Source organism: Euleptes europaea, chromosome 10 (assembly GCF_029931775.1).
Source record: "Euleptes europaea isolate rEulEur1 chromosome 10, rEulEur1.hap1, whole genome shotgun sequence".
In the NCBI taxonomy this organism is placed as follows: Eukaryota; Metazoa; Chordata; class Lepidosauria; order Squamata; family Sphaerodactylidae; genus Euleptes; species Euleptes europaea.
Window position 1 is genome coordinate 76,126,621 of NC_079321.1, and position 17,650 is coordinate 76,144,270.

General features: G+C 44.2%; 1 protein-coding gene across 6 annotated transcripts in view; it reads right to left on the reverse strand.

Moving 5' to 3' along the window:
* The window catches only part of PTPRK (protein tyrosine phosphatase receptor type K), a 538,596-nt gene that overhangs the window by 263,688 nt on the left and 257,258 nt on the right, over positions 1 to 17,650 (reverse strand). The window lies entirely within an intron of this gene.

Consider the following 17,650-nt stretch of genomic DNA (forward strand, 5'->3'; position numbering starts at 1 on the left):
GAGAAAATGGGGGAATGTTATTTTTAAACATACATAATTCCATTTTCTTCTCTGGACTTCACAAAGATACTACAATGTGGGACTCATGTAGATATGCTCTGAGGGGAAATATATGCAGATTGCTAGTATACCAACTCAATGAAATGCAATTAACTCTTACTTTGTCTACTCTCATTTTGCTACTGGCCAAAATATATGCTTATGTTTGAAGATTCCTCTCTCCCTCTCTTTCTCTCTGGCATACTCATAATTATTTTTGAAGTAAAAAACGAGCAAATGCATAGTTTTTAATTCTCCATTAAATTTTAATTAAATATTAGTTTAATATTCTATGTGCTAAGCTTTAAAAATGGGCATTTCCACAGCTTTAAAATGTCCAGAAATTTTACATCTTTCTGCCACATGCCAGCTTTATGTATTCCTGTTATCAATCTGTTCTATTATCATATGTATATCTTTCACAGTTCCTTGAAAGAGCAAAATGATACACACACATATGCTACATTTTATCACCACACTAATCTCTGTGAAGCAGATCAGGATGAGAAATAGCAATTAGCCTGCCCAGAGTCGGTGGGACGAATGGGAGAAGCCCAACCACCACCTCCTCCGGACTCTAGCCAGGATCAAGGGCAGAGGAAGCCTTGCCTGAGGCTGAGAGCTCCGCCACCATCAAAGGGAAGCCCAGGAAGCCAAGAAGCCGTCCACATCCAGCAGAAGATGAATCAAAACAACACAGGCCCCCAATTTAAGTAATTCGCTGGTGACTGGCCGGCCGGAGAGGCAAGCAAACTACATGCCTGGACGTATACCCTGCAATATGGCTTTCACTGGAGCAGGATACCCAGGAACATGGATGCCCTCTGGTTCGCTGGAGGGACTGCCTTGGCTGCTGCTCTTTGACTGCCGGTTTCGCGGGATGAAGAGGAGTCCTTTCTGCGGCAGCACAGGCTTGCCGTTTGGTCTGGAAAGACTGCTGCATACATCTGCCGGGGTTGCCATGACCAGTCCAGGAGATTGGCAACCCGTATGCTTACAGAGACCTATGCCAGAAAGTGATTCTTGACCCTGAACACTAGAAACCTTGCCTGGCCTGGCCTTTGTAGGCTGCGAGATTTCCTGAGGCAGTAACTGTCCCCACATAGTAAGTAGGAGAATACTAACGAATATAAATGTTTTGCCCCAGTCGTCGTGTATTTAAATAAACAACAATTTAGATTTCTTATTTATACACCTGATGTCACTATTAATGCATGCTCTATGTGGGATTGTATTTGATTACTGCTTGGAAGCACATATGGATCAATAAAAGTACATTTCCTCAGTGTGCCAGAATTCCCAGCGCTAAGTCACTGTCCAAGAAAATGCTTGGGGCACCAATCTGGTGGAGGGATAGCAACACAGCAGGAGGTGAGAGATGTGGTTGACACCTGCCATTGCCTCTTGCAACAGTGCACCTTGCACGTGGGGTCCAAGGTAGGCTGCAGAAGGCCACTGCTGCACCCTGCATGCATTGCCTCTCATGTCGTTTAGATACATCCGAGGCACATGGCAGGAGAAAGAGCTCCCTCTACACCCAGTTTGGATCTTGCCAGGGCAACATGAGAGGATGTGTGCACATTATCGTGTTTGCTGCCTCAGATCCATCTCAGAGAAATTCTAGGAAGGTGCTTCCTTACCACCAGCCAGTGGACATTTGGGTGTCTTACTGTCTTGAGCCAGCCCTGCAGACTCACAATTATCTGGTCTTCCAGGCACACCAAGGAGTTGGGATTTACCTCCAGAGCCTGGCCTCTACATACCTAAAATATTTACATTCATAAAAGTTACATACTATTGCATATTTTATATATAAACAGCTGGTATCTTCCACAGAACTACTGTTGCCTGATCCTATACACAGTTACTCATAAGTAAGCCACAACACTAAAATCCAGCAGGTCTCCCTCTGAAATAAGCATGTGCAGAACTGCATCTCAATACTGTTCAGAAGAAATCCTGAAAACACTTACTGGGAAGGGACCTTCTTTGTTGTATATTTATAATCATGGAATCATTAGATCATGAGAGGGAGGGCAGGAAGAGTTGTGTCAGTGTTTGGCTCTTGTGGCCTTCTCTTACATGCCCAGGGAAATACTGATTGCCACTTTGGCATTAGGAAGCAATTTTCCTCCAGGCATATTGGCTAGGGATCCTGGAGGGGTTTTTTGTTTGTTTGTTTGTTTGCTTGCCCTGTGTCCACCTATTCTCACCAAGGTTACCAGTCTTTCCCCCTCCTTCTCAACTTGATCTTTAATCACCAACCATGAAGTGTACAAAAGCAAATCTCTCTCTCTAAGCCAAAGGCAAAAGCTGAATTCAGTGTCTTCCAGCAGAACTCAAGTATCTGAACCCCAACTGTGAAAGAGGCAAAGCAGTTGGCCTTGATGACAATGCATTTCTGAAGCTGCAGAAGCAGTAACAGCCCTACATAACACTATGATACAACAGGAAGTAAATGTACTATGGCAAGGTCAAGGACACAAGTCACGTGTTCCTGGTAAGACTAGGCTTTCCTACAATCCCAGCCTACTTATATGGCACCAAGAGAATCTTACATATCTCTGCCTGAGACCAGAATTTAGCATGTACCTCTGTGTAGCATCTTTGGGGCGCATGTCTCACATGCTTCCTTTTATTTTTGCACACAAATGGATCAATAGCTTCTCTGGCACATTTCATCCTTCACTGTGTTTTGATGTTTGTACTCCCTCTCCCATTTTCATACACCTCTGCATCCCTGTTGCCAACCATAGGCAACTTCCTTAACATTATTGCATGGAGAATTCTAAATGGATGTTTCTACTGGAACAAAATGTGTATGCTCCCATGGTGATTTTGATCTTTAACCCAATATTTTCTATTTGTGTATATCATTTTGATAAGAAAGTGTGATAACAACATTTGAAAGTACCCATTTAAAGTCCTTCAGGCATGCTCACATAACAGTAAGATTCTTTTAAAAAGAAATGTTTATTTCATTATCCTATTAGCATGATTGAAGCAACACAATAGGGGAAAGAGAAGGAGGGGGTCCCAAGAGGAACTTTTCAGTGAACCATACATTATTTGATTCAGCTAATTGATACAGGCTGGAATAATAAAACAATGCAAGGAAGCAATTAACATGCTACTGAATAGAGAATCTGAAATACTTGTTTTAAGAGTAATGGAAAAGCAGCAGTCACTACAGTTAATACAAAACTACAAACTGGCAGAAAAAAAAGGAATCATAACACATTACACATGGTCAGTGATATGACCTACAGCCTTGTAAACACTGAATAATCTGACAATAAAAGTCTCCACAAAGTAGTGCAATATCACAATGTTAGTAGGAATTGGGCATCCCTAGAGAGAATTCACAGATAACAGACACCAAGGCTACAGAATGAAGCTTTTGTGACTCTTGGCTATTGTCCACGAGAAGACTTAGTTAACTGAGGCAGAATGAAATTCAAACCAGGAGGAACTTCTCATGTGCTGCTGTATAAGGCAAAGCAACAAGAAATTGCAAACGAAGGAGCTGCGGGAAATGATCACATTTGTTTGAGAAGGAAAAGCTCTCTACAAACCTAAATGACAGAGATGGTTTCAAAGACTGAATGCAGAGTGACAAGAAAGATTTGACACACAGAGACAACTGGAGATCCCAGGAAATTATCAAGTCAGAAAATCAGGATGCATGCCCAGCGCTGTTATATAGCAGAATTTCTGAAACATTATTCTTAGCATGACATAGGCCTGCCAGGGATTTCTGAATCATTGCAAACAGTAGGCATGCACCCCTTCTTTAGACAAGGTTGGAGCAAAATATGGACAAGTGCATATGCATGGTTAAGACTAATTTAAGGCAATTAGAATAAAACAAGTGGGAACCTGCATGGACCTGTGAGAGGCATCTCCATCTCCTCCTCCCCTACTATTTCCTCTTTCCCTTTCCTGAAAGCCTCCATAGACTCTTCCCTTTTCCTGTTTCCTTTTCTCCTTCTAGGTTTGCCAGCCTCCAAGTGGGGTCTGGAGATCTCGTGGAATCACAACAGATCTCCCAACTACAGAGATCAGTTCCCCTTTAGGAACTGTGAGCTTCCACAGGACCTGGGTTTCCCAGACCCTACTCTGAAGCCCTAACTACTACACTGGCTTTCATAGGGTAGCTACTGTTGAACAGTAGCAAGCAGCAAGGCCTAGTAGAGTCCTGCAAGTTGAGTATCAAGTCACCCAGAGGTGCTGCCAGGCTTAGGGTTGCCACCCCAGGTGGGACCTGGACATCTCCCAGAGTTACAACTGAACTCCCAATGGCAGAGATCTTTACCCCTGGAGAAATTAACTGCTTTGGAGGGTGGACTCTATGACATACCCTGCTGAGGCCTCTCCCCTCCCCAAACGCTGCCCTCCTCAGACTCCACTCCAAAACCTCCAGGAATTTCCCAGTCTGGAGCTGGGAACCCTAGCTAGGCCTAGCCCCAAGGTGCCCTCCCTTAAAGGCCAAAATAATCATGGAAAGGGCTCTGCCCCCTCTCCCTTGCTTTTACTGACAGAACCAAGCTTTGGAATGCTGTGGTTGCCTAGCAACAGCCACTGAGGGAATCGGTTGCTTAAGGCTACAAGTGCTCTTTTTATCATTTTGGGGTTCTTCAACAGCCCATTCCTGAAAAATGAGCCCAAAGGAGGCCAACTATGGCCTCCGCCGGCACAGGGGCCCACACCGCCGGTGCCCGGAAGGCGCACGCTGGCATGAGTAACTCCAGCGCCGGCGTGCAGGGCCAGGCGCCGCTCCCCAACCGCCGCCACCTTCCGCCAGCCTCCAGTTGCCGGCACAGGCCGCAGCGTCGAGCTGGGAGGCGTTCCGGCACTTTCAGCTCGGGAACGCCCCTTTTAATTTTTGTTAAGATACGCCAGCTGGCATATTTTTTTTGTTAAGATACACCAGCTGGCGTATCTCCCGTGCAACCCTATGAGGGTTGCATGGGGTTTTGGCGCCAGGCAGAGGTTTTAGCAGTGCCAAAAACTCTTTAGGAAGCAACACCGCTAGTTTGCCTCCTAAGCCCTTTCAGGAATGTGCTGTAAAGCTTTTTCTGCAAACCTTGTAGAAAGATCTGTCTTGTCTGTTCACAGCTCCAGTCATCAGATTTCAGCATCCAAAGATTTGGTTGACTTCACTATTAGAATATAAGATATTGAGGATAACTCATAATAATAAACAATGATAGGCAAAGAATATTCACCATAAAACCCCAGCTTATTTTATATAACCAATTACCTTATTAGGATGGCTTGTTTCAGACTTCAAGCAAGTATGTATTTTAAAATACTGATGAGCATAGGATTACCCTATATGTCCCATTATTATTTAAGCATACTTGTAGCCTTCTCTTCCTTCATCAAGAGTGCCAGATGATATGCTAGGTGGAATGCTGTATTACCCAGAAATTGTTCCAAAGAGGATATCAGCATTTTCAACAGTTATTTCTTTGGATTTTATCAACTTGTGTTCTTTTGTTACAGCTGCACCTTAAATTAATGGAAGCTTAGAGTGCACATACTTAATTATCAACATCATCATTCACATTTATTGAAAATGCGTCTTTATTTTATAGAGAAGTTTATGTTGCTTTGCTTGACCCCCATTTGGATCAGTGCTTGCTGAGAAACCTGGGACGCAATCAGGCCCAGAGTGAGGCTACCTGAATCCCTTTGACTGGAAATAACTGTGGGCAGGATTGCATCCACTGATACAAGTTATAGATTTATGGGACTCACATTTATTTCATTCAAATTAGGTGCATCGTATTAAAACGTAGAAATATTAACAAGGGAAAGGGAATACTATTACATGGCTTGTTTTAAACATGCTATCTTAAAAATACAAGATTACTAGTTCATTGTACAAGGGGGAAATCATGACTCTGAAAACCTATCCATATATTAAAAAAAAACCAACCCTTTTTATTTTGTATTACTATTCTTTCTGATCCGTCCAATTCCAGCAGTGCCATTAAAACAAAAGAGATACATTTGATGGGTAATGTGAGTGTGCCAAAGTAGGCAATTTTTATAGTCAGAGAACTGCAGCTGAACCCAACCTAAGATGCTCCCATGCCCCATACCTAAATAGGGTCACACCAATGGCACAACCTTTTTATTTTTAAGATACAGAAAAACACAAGATACAAATATACACAAAACTAAATAACAGGGGGAAAGACACAGAGAGAAAAGACAGACATTGTAGATGACAGATGGAGATATATCACTAAAAGTTATAAATGCTATACATTGGGGGGGGGGTCTAAAAATATTGCAGCCTAGTTACCTAATAAAGTTCTATAGCTGCAACTTTCCCTATCACAAAACTGTAGAGACAAGAAAAACTGTGAATTTGCTAGGTGTGCCCCAACAACAGTGTTTTATAAAAGAAAATTCACAGTGGGTAGCCGTGTTAGTCTGTTTGCAGTAGTCAAAAAGGGCAAGAGTCCAGTAGCACCTTAAAGACTAACAAAAATATTTTCTGGTAGGGTATGAGCTTTCGTGAGCCACAGCTCACTTCTTCAGATACAGCTAGAATGTGAATCCATCGGTCTTTAAGTAGAGGAACCCTGGACATCACAGACTCTTCTGCATATCACACCTAATCCAATCAAGCCTCCTATTGACATTTACATACTGTTCCTCTACTTAAAGACCGATGGATTCACATTCTAGCTGTATCTGAAGAAGTGAGCTGTGGCTCATGAAAGCTCATACCCTACCAGAAAATATTTTTGTTAGTCTTTAAGGTGCTACTGGACTCTTGCCCTTTTTGACTACTTATAAAAGAAAAGAAGCAGGATGAATTTGCTAGATGAAGCCATGTTATCAAGTGTTATCATGGACTCAGCCTACTTCTAAAATGTTCTAAAATAAACAGGTTGAAATATACAAGAGAATTGCAAGATGTCCTGTTTAAGATCAGAGGGAACATATCGAGCACAGAGAAATAAGAAAAACAGCAGACTCCTGTTAGCTGTGATCAAAGGAAGAAAGAGCTATTTTTTATGGAACTGTATCAAGAGCCACTGGAAAGACACTTTACTAGCAAGATGTGTAATAAAGAAAGACACCTCCTGAACAATGATGTAAGGCTGGCTTGTGCTGTAAGCCTGAGCTAATTTGCAGAATTGGAGTCTGGTGGGACTGAACCTGCAGCAATGCTCTGAATCTTCTGTCACCAGTGTTGCAGCATAGTAATGAGACAGAACGAGATGAGGCATAAAGTGCTTATGAGACAATGACAGGAAAAAGAAACCCAAGGAGATCTTTATGAATTAGCTTTGTAGTAAAGAGGAAAAGTAAACAAGTCTGAAGCAAGAAATATTTAAAAGCAATGTTGTCTGACAGCAGGACAAAGGAGGATCCAGAAAGGATTGATTCAAAAGGTAGTAGCTTAGAATCTAAGCAAAGTGCTACACTACCACAGTCTGTTCAATGGCCAGGAAGGAGAATAAGCTTCAGGCACAGGAAGAACTCACCAGCACTTGCACTGTGGGAGAGATAACTGATTTTCACTGACATTTCCCTCCCTCTTTAATTTGAATGGCCCCCACCCCTGCTATAACCCACACCAGCATTCCAGTTCCCAGCTAATTTTGCAATGAAACTTTTCTAAGCATGCACAGTATTTAAAATGGCAATAGCATGTAAACAAATCATACAAAAGATGCCCTCTCGTTACATCTACAGGTGACGGTAATCTGCGTTCAATCATTCGAGAGTGGAGCTGTCAGGACAGACAGGCCAGGCCTGTTGGTCTGTAATTGGCCCCAGGTACATTCGGAGCTGAGGACCAGCACAAACAACAAGGCAGTCCAAATTCATCCAGCCACAAAGCCTCTCAGTACCACTGAGCCTGCTGGCAGCCGCTTCCTCCCTCACTGTCGCCAGGCAAAACTCCACCTTCCAAGCAGCACTCCAAGCAGTGCTCTCTAGCTGTCCACCACTCATGGGGCTCATTCGCAAGAGACTGAGTATCCAGTACTGGCACCCCTCTCTCACCAGGAGCCAAGCCACCAGTCTCAGCACAGTCAACAGAGCCCTACGGGTATTCCCAGGACCAGCCCCCCCTCTCACTGGGTGCCAGACCACCGGCCTTGTCACAGTCAGTAGAGAGCCTAGAAGAGGTGGAAGAGTAGAGTAAGTTCCACCCAGCTCCAGGCAGAAAGATCCACCACCCCAAGATAAAGTCGGGCAGTGAAGTGCCGATGTTACAAGCTGAGCACTCTGCTACCGTGTAAGTCTTTTGTTCTGTCCATCCCACTCTGTAAAAACGCCTCCGTTGATATAATATCCCAGCCTTACAAATCATGCATGGCCATCTCAGGTCCAATAAAAACCTAGTTCTGGGTCAAACACAATCAAACAGGAACAGGAGCCTTAAACGCGAGCTCCTGCTCCGGTGCCATCTTGACATTAGCAGGGTTTGTCACTGTCAAGCATCATTGGGATTTTTTATAATTGATTTTTTATAAAAAATCAATAAAAAATTATAAAAAAGCATCATTGGGAGTTTCAAAGGCCATGCTGACACAAGCAAGAAGAGGAGGTTTCAGGCTAACCCTCATTAAGTTTATTTCATGGACAAACAGTACAAGTCAGGCTTCACATGCAGATACACAAGGGTGAGAGTGATCTATATAGGAGCAGACAGAGCTTCATGTGGGCCTTATTAGTAGCTAGTGAAATAGGTATATACTGATAACTTTGGTGATATGCCAAACTAGACAAGATGCTGTCACGGGTTTGCCCCAGGGACATGTCTCCATTCTGTACAGTCAGAATGCCTCATAAGAGTGCTGCAGGGACCTGATTCCAGTCAGGAACAATACAGGTCAGGTGGATGAAAGGCTCCTTCTTCTGATCCCCCCCCCCACACACACACACACCATTTCAGGTTGGAAAAATGGCATGGGATTGGAAGGAACCCTTCCTGCCCCAAAGCCATGTTGGTCCCTAACAGAGCTAGAACCCTGCAGTGCTTGTAGAAGGGGTTCCAGAACACCCCACGGATGTCTCATCTAGCCCCTTCTTTTAAGAATTCTATCTATCCAGCAGATATCTAGCTTATTTTGCAAAAATTTAAATTATTCTAACTTTAGAATGTTTTCTAACATTTTTGCTCTTACAAACTATACTTTGTAAGGCATCATTTTAGAGGACCCATTTTCCAATTCACTTGTATTTTTCTCTTTTAACATGAAATGCAGTAAGTTTTCTGTGCTATAACTTGTTTATTCTCTCTATAGGTAAGATTGCAGACATGTCTTGCAGTTTATTTAGCAGAATCCCAAAGGACTAACAGACTGAATGCTAGTGTTTTTAAGCATTCTTATTAAAAATTTCAAGGTGTTCCACAGCTTTATGTTTTCTTATTATCTATACCCCATGTTCCACTCCGTCTTTTGATTATTTATGTAGTATTTCGGTAATTTGAGAAGCACAGTGTGCTCTTGCCATAACTTTCCATTCTTTTTGTTCATGTACATGAACATAAGAACTTAAGAAAGGCCCTGCTGGATCAGACCAAGGCCCATCAACTCCAGCAGTCTGTTCACACAGTAGCCAACCAGGTGCCTCTAGGAAGCCACTAACAAGACGACTGCAGCAGCATCATCTTGCCTGTGTTCCACCGCACCCAAAATAATAGGCAAGCTCCTCTGATACTAGAGAGAATAGGTATGCAGCATGACTAATATCCATTCTAACTAACAGCCATGAATACCCCTCTCCTCCATGAATATGTCCACTCCCCTCTGAAAGCCCTCCAAGCTGGCAGCCATCACCACATCCTGGGGCAGGGAGTTCCACAATTTAACTATGCGTTGTGTGAAAAAACACTTCCTTTTATCTGTTTTGAATCTCTCACCCTCCAGCTTTAGCAAATGACCCCGTGTTCTAGTATTATGGGAGAGGGAGAAAAACTTCTCCCTGTCCACTCTCTCCAAACCATGCATAATTTTATAGACCTCTATCATGTCTCCCCTCAGCCGCCTTCTTTCCAAGCTAAACAGCCCTAAGCGTCTTAACCGCTCCCCATAGGACAGTTGCTTTAGTCCCCTAATCATTTTGGTTGCTCTTTTCTGCACCTTCTCAAGCTCTGTAATATCCTTTTTTAGGTTTGGTTACCAGAACTGTACACAGTATTCCAAGTGTGGTCTCACCATAGATTTGTACAAGGGCAGTATGAGAGCAGCAGTTTTATTCTCTATTCCTCGTCTAATTATGACCAGCATGGAATTTGCCTTTTTTACAGCAGCCGCACACTGGGTTGACATCTTCATTGAGCTATCCACTACCACCCCAAGATCCCTTTCTTGGTCTGTCGCTGCCAGCACAGATCCCATCAGTGTCTATGTGAAGTTGGGATTTTTTGTCCCAATATGCATCACTTTACACTTACTCACATTGAATCTCATTTGCCATTTTAATGCCCATTCTTCCAGTATGCAGAGATCCTTCTGGAGCTCTTCACAATCCAATTTTGTTTTAACCACCCTAAATAATTTGATGTCATCTGCAAACTTGGCTACTTCACTGTTTAACTCCTGCTCCAGGTCATTGATGAACAGGTTGAAAAGCACCGATCCCAACACAGATCCCTGAGGCACCCCACTGCTCACATCCCGCCATTGTGAGAACTGACCATTGATTCCTACTCTTTGCTTCCTATTTTTCAGCCAGCTCTCAATCCATAAGAGGACTTGTCCTCTTATCCCGTGACTATGAAGTTTGCTTAGCAGTCTTTGGTGAGGGACTTTGTCAAAAGCTTTTTGGAAATCCAAATACACAATATCCACAGGCTCATTCCTGTCCACATGCTTACTGACACTTTCAAAAAACTCTAATAGGTTAGTGAGACAGGACCTACCTTTACAGAAGCCATGTTGGGTTTTGCCCAGCAGACCTTGTCCTTCTATATGCTTGACAATTCTATCTTTAATAATGCTTTCCATCAATTTACCTGGAACATACGTTAAGCTAACTGGCCTGTAATTTCCTGGGTCCCCCCTGGAACCTTTTTTATAAATGGGTGTTACATTGGCCATTCTCCAGTCCTCTGGTACAGAGGCTGATCGAAGGGACATATTACATATCTGTTTTAGAAGTTCAGCAATTTCCCATTTGAGTTCTTGAAGAACTCTAGGATGAATACCGTCTGGTCCCTGTGACTTGTTAGTTTGCAGTTTGTCTAGACGTTCTAGGACTTCCTGCCTTGTTACCACTATTTGCCTCAGTTCCTCATTTTCCCCTCTCCAAAATCTCTGTTCAGGAGAAGGAATCTGTCCTGTATCTTCAACAGTGAAGACAGATGAGAAGAATTCATTTAGTTTTTCAGCAATCGCTTTATCCTCCCTTAGAGTTCCTTTACTCCCATTGTCATCCAATGGTCCAACTGCTTCCCTAGCTGGTTTCCTACTCCTAATATACTTAAAGAATTTCTTATTGTTTGTTTTGATGTGTTTAGCAATATGCCCCTCAATTTTTTTTTTTTTGCATCTCTAATTATCTGCTTGCATTTCTTTTGTGCAAGTTTGTGTTTGCTTCTGTTCACCTCGTTTGGGCAAACCTTCCAGTCTCTGAAGGAAGACTTTTTTTCTCTAATTGCTTCCTTCACCTTACCTGTTAGCCATGGTGGTGACCTCTTGGACTTATTACTACCTTTCCTGACCTGTGGTATACAAGCTAGCTGAACCTCTAGTAATGTGGACTTGAGTAACCCCAAGCCTTTTCCAGAGATTTAACACTCCTAACTGTTCCTTTCAACTTCCTCTTTACCTGTTTTCTCGTTTTAGAGAAGTTACCTCTTTTAAAGTCAAAGGTAATTGTGTGAGATTTCCCAGTCACTTTCCCACTTACATATAAATTAAATTTGATGCCATTTAAAAGCTGCCCTGCCACCTTTTTTATATTAAGCGCCAGCAGTCTGGTTCCATCCTGGTTCAAGTGGAGCCCATCCCTTTTATATAGGCCCGGCTTGTCCCAAAATGTTGCCCAGTTCCTTACAAATCTAAAGCCCTCTTCCCGGCACCACCGTCTCATCCACGCATTGAGACTCACCAACTGTGCCTGCCTAGCTGGTCCTGCACGTGGAACAGGTAGCATTTTTGAGACAGCTACCTTGGAGTCCTGGCTTTTAGTCTCCTGCCTAGCAACCTAAATTTGGATTCCAAGACCTCCGGACTACATTTCCCCACGTCGTTGGTGTCAACATGCACCACAACCACTGGCTCCTCCCCAGCACTACCTACCAGACTACCTGTATGACGGGTAATGTCCGCAACCTTCGCACCAGGCAGGCAAGTCACCATGCGGTCCATGCACCCACCAGAAACCCAGCTATCTACATTCCTAAGGAATGAATCCCCCACTACAAGAAGCCCCCCTCCCCTCTGAGGCATATCCTCAGTACGAGAGGATATCTGTTCATTTACCAAGGAAGAGGTCCCTTCTAAGGTACCACATTCCCCTACCTCAGTGAGATGGCCTCCTTCCCCAAGGGCTCCATCATCCGTGACTGGCAGGTTGCCGTCACCTTGGGATGATTTTTTACTTTGCTGATAAGCTGTATATCACCATTTGTATAATGCTCTCACTTGAGCTATATTCTTTTTTAAAGGGTTTTTAATGTACTCACATGAAGATACAAAAAGAGTTAAAAATAGGAACATTAAACTTTCCCAACCCCTGTGGCATAGTTATTGAAGGCTCCCCCCACAAAAGGCCATAATGTTCTAGTTTTGTAACTAATGAGTGCATAAAGGATGCAATCCAGAAAGCCTTAAACTAATTAGGAGGTCCTGAAAGGGGCTAAGGGTGCAAACATAATTGCATGGTCACTGGGAAGTGATTTATAGTGCAATCCTATGCAGAGTTATTCCAGTGAAATCAATAGGTTGAGACTGGACTATTTAACTTCAGGTTTCTTTTTACTGCTACTGCTGTTTTAAAATGTATGTATGTTGCAAATGTTAGTAATTTTCAAAGTAACTAACAGCAGTGGAAACCTTTTTTAAAAAAATTGTTTAAAGTTCAAATCTAAAACTGCACGCACCGGCAAAAGATTAAAAAGAAGTCTACTGCATCCTAATCCCAGCTGTGAAAAAGCAGGAAAGGCCAACAAGTCCTTTTTTTAAATCTAAATATAAAAAATTGGTAGAAGTCACTCAGATATATGTCCCAACAAAATTAATTTTCAAGTTACAGGACAGAAGAAATACTAATGCATTTTTATCCTGGAAAATTCTGTGTCATCCTTAATTCCTTGAATGAAAATGGACAAATGATGTAAGAAACAGAAGGAAATCTACTGCACTCTTGATAGCTACAGTTCTCAGATGTTTGATTAAAGTCTGAACCCTCGGAATATTAATTATTAAATCAGTGGCCATAAAGGAACAGCAATAACAGAGGCCACACTTCATAGCAGCATTGAGAAAGTACAGCTTGTATTACTGGCATATTCTCTACAAGGTTATAATATGCAGTCAGCTTGCTGAAGTTTAGCAAATCAACATCACAGCCAGCTAATGAACTGAAAACTGCTGGTGTGCCTGCAAACCTGAACCAGAGCCTTTCCACATGACCAGTCAAAGCATACCCAAACCACAAGGTAGCCTTTGATGTACATTTCTGCAAGTACCTTTGCAATGCCAGTTCCCTAATATCTATTCACATAAAAGAACGGGGAGAAGCTATTTCTATTTCCTGTTTATACTCCTATTTTTTTAAAAAAAAAATCTGCTTCAGCATGCGAGTTAGAGAAATGTTCAGCCTCACATTTGTTTTCCATGGATGAGGAGTTTTTCTTTTGGTTCGTTTTTTACCCAGTCTGATCATGCCACAAATATCTAATAGATGTGCATATTCCAGAATGTTTCAAAGATGGGGAAAAAATGTGTCACCTGAATGTAGGGGGGAAATATGATGTTTCCCAAGAAAATGTGTGTGCATTAGACAATGCACAGCAAAAGAAAAATGAATTGCAGCAAACTGCATAAACAAATCCTGATATTGTAGAGGGTTTTTTTCTTCTTCAGCAAATCACAACCAAGTTTTATATTCTAGTTTCTATCTGTCCCCCAATTATTATTCTCAGGCAATTGCTTTAATTATCTGTATCTCCATAAGGAATGGCATTTTCATCTGGCTGGGAGAAGAAAGGCATCATGCTGTATTAATGCTGATGAGACTCTCCAGGGGTGAAACCATGGCACCTTCTTCCAGCTTTGGCAGGCCAACTGAGGAGGCATTTAGCCAGCACCTAAGGCAATCACTGACACATTGGCCCACTCGCATGGTTGCTTTGATTGCAATCGGCATGGGGTTGCTAGTTATGCTTTAAGACTTTTTAAGTACAAGAGAAAGCCTTTCTAATTTCAGATTCACCAAAACAAACAGTAGTACCAAGGCTTGTGCACCAAAGTACAAACTGAATTGTAAAGTAAGGTGAAGTCTCTGTGCGGAAACCAAATGATGTATTAATGCTAAGGCACATCAGTAATGATAGCTTCATTAGTGTTTTCAGTTATCAGTAGCTGAACCTGAAGCCAAGGCATATGGTTTAGCAGCTGATCCATGCAAAAAGACTTTATTGAATGGCCATGTAGGTGTCTTCTTATATTGGACACTGATAAGAAACCTAAAACCTTTTGGGACCACTAAGACTTTCATCACTATTCCATACTTTGAAAGCAGATGAACACCATTACTGGTTCTTGTAGGTTATCCGGGCTGTGTAACCGTAGTATTGGTATTTTCTTTCCTGACGTTTCGCCAGCAGCTGTGGCAGGCATCTGAAGGACAGTGTCTCTCAGTGTCAAGTGTGTAGGAAGAGCAATATATAGTCAGAAGGGGGTTGGGTCTGAGCTGAGTCATTGTCCTGCAAAGTATTACCGTATATACTCATGTATAAGCCGACCCGCGTATAAGCCGAGGTGCCTAATTTTACCCCCCAAATGGGGAAAAATTAGGGACCCGTGTATAAGCCGAGGGTCGGCTTACACAATGCCCCTGCCCCAGGTCGCCCTCCCGCCCGGGCTCCCGGGCCCTCCACACCCACCCTGACCCCAGCGCCACCCTAGGGGGGAGGGAGAAGAGCCCCTGAACCCCTTACTCACTGGGAGGACGAGGCCCGCTGATCAGCTGGAGGCGGCGGCAGGGAAGGCACGCAGGCTGGAGGCGGCAGCGGGGCCCTGCCTGAGCACAGGCAGGCCCTGCTGGCCTCTCCCAGGCCGCAGAGAAGGCGCAGGGGGCAGGGCGGTGGCGGGGGGGGCGGCGGGGCCTTCCTGCACTCAGGCAGGCCCTGCTGGTCTCTCCCAAGCCGCAGAGAAGGCGCGGGGGGGCGGCGGGGGGGCGGCGGGGCCTTCCTGCGCTCAGGCAGGCCCCGCTGGCCTCTCCCAAGCCGCAGAGAAGGCGCGGGGGGCGGCGGGGGGGCGGCGGGGCCTTCCTGCGCTCAGGCAGGCCCCGCTGGCCTCTCCCAAGCCGCAGAGAAGGCGCGGGGGGCGGCGGGGGGGCGGCGGGGCCTTCCTGCGCTCAGGCAGGCCCCGCTGGTCTCTCCCAAGCCTCAGAGAAGGCGCGGGGGGGCGGCGGGGGGGCGGCGGGGCCTTCCTGCGCTCAGGCAGGCCCCGCTGGCCTCTCCCAAGCCGCAGAGAAGGCGCGGGGGGCGGCGGGGGGCGGGGCGGCGGGGCCTGCCTGAGCACAGGAAGGCCCCGCTGGCCTCTTGGGGGGCGGGCGGCGGGGCCTTCCTGCACTCAGGCAGGCCCTGCTGGCCTCTCCCAGGCTGCAGAGAAGGCGTGCGGGATGGCGGCGGCGGTAATTTCCCCCTCTCTCCCCCCTCCCCTCGTCTACCGTATTGACCCGCGTATAAGCCGAGTTGGCTTTTTTCAGCCCTTTTTTTGGGCTGAAAAACTCGGCTTATACGCGAGTATATACGGTAAAGGTAATGTGCAAATCATTGTCCTGTAAGAATCAAGATAATGTGCTAATGAGGGTGTGGTATGTTAACCCCCTTCTGACTATATATTGCTCTTCCTACACACTTGACACTGAGAGACCCTGTCCTTCAGTGTTACTCCTCTGAAGATGCCGGCCACAGCTGCTGGCGAAACGTCAGGAAAGAAAATACCAAGACCACGGCTACACAGCCCGGATAACACACAAGAACCAATGAACTCTGACCGTGAAAGCCTTTGACAATATTTTGAACACCATTACATTTGGGGAAAAAAATAGGGAAGAAAAACCAGCACACATCCCATCAGTGTATATGTGAAATTGGGATTTTTTGCCCCAATATGCATCACTTTACACTTGCTCACATTGAACCTCATTTGCCATTTTAATGCCCATTCTTCCAGTTCATAGAGATCCTTTTGGAGCTCTTCACAGTCCTATTTTGTTTTAACCGCCCTAAATAATTTGGTGTCATTTGCAAACTTAGCTACTTCGATGTTCCACCCCAACTCCAGGTCATTGATGAACAGGTTGAAAAGCACCGGTCCCAACACAGATCCCTGAGGGATCCCACTGCTCACATCCCTCCATTGTGAGAACTGACCATTGATTCCTACTCTCTGTTTCCTATTTTTCAGCCAGCTCTCAAACCATAAGAGGACTTCTCCCATGTCCCATGACTATGACATATCCCATGACTGTGAAGTTTGCTTAGCAGTCTTTGGTGGGGGACTTTGTCAAAAGCTTTTTGGAAATCCAAATACACAATATCAACAGGCTCATTCCTGTCCACATGCTTGCTGACACTTTCAAAAAACTCTGATAGGTTAGTGAGACAGGACCTACCCTTACAGAAGCCATGTTGGGTTTTGCCCAACAGACCTTGCCCTTCTATATGCTTGACAATTCTATCTTTAATAATGCTTTCCATCAATTTACCTGGAACATACGTTAAGCTAACTGTCCTGTAATTTCCTGGGTCCCCCCTGGAACCATTTTATAAATAAGTGTTACTTGGCCATTCTCCAGTCCTCTGGTACAGAGGCTGATCGAAGGGACATGTTACGTATCTTTGTTAGGAGATCAGCAATTTCCCATTTGAGTTCTTGAAGAACTCTAGGATGAATACCGTCTGGTCCCTGTGACTTGTTAGTATGCAGTTTGTCTAGAAGTTCTAGGACTTCCTGCCTTGTTACCACTATTTGCCTCAGTTCCTCATTTTCCCCTCTCCAAAATCTCTGTTCAGGAGAAGGAATCTGTCCTGTATCTTCAACAGTGAAGACAGATGAGAAGAATTCATTTAGTTTCTCAACAATCGCTTTATCCTCCCTTAGTGTTCTTTACTCCCATGTCATCCAATGGTCCAACCGCTTCCCTAGCTGGTTTCCTACTCCTAATATATTTAAAGAATTTCTTATTGTTTGTTTTGATGTGTTTAGCGATATGCCCCTCAAAATCTTTTTTTTTGCATCTCTTATTATCTGTTTGCATTTCCTTTGTGCAAGTTTGTGTTTGCTTTTGTTTGCCTCGTTTTGGCAATCCTTCCAGTCTCTGAAGGAAGCCTTTTTCCCCTCTAATTGCTTCCTTCACCTTACCCGTTAGCCATGGTGGTGACCTCTTGGAC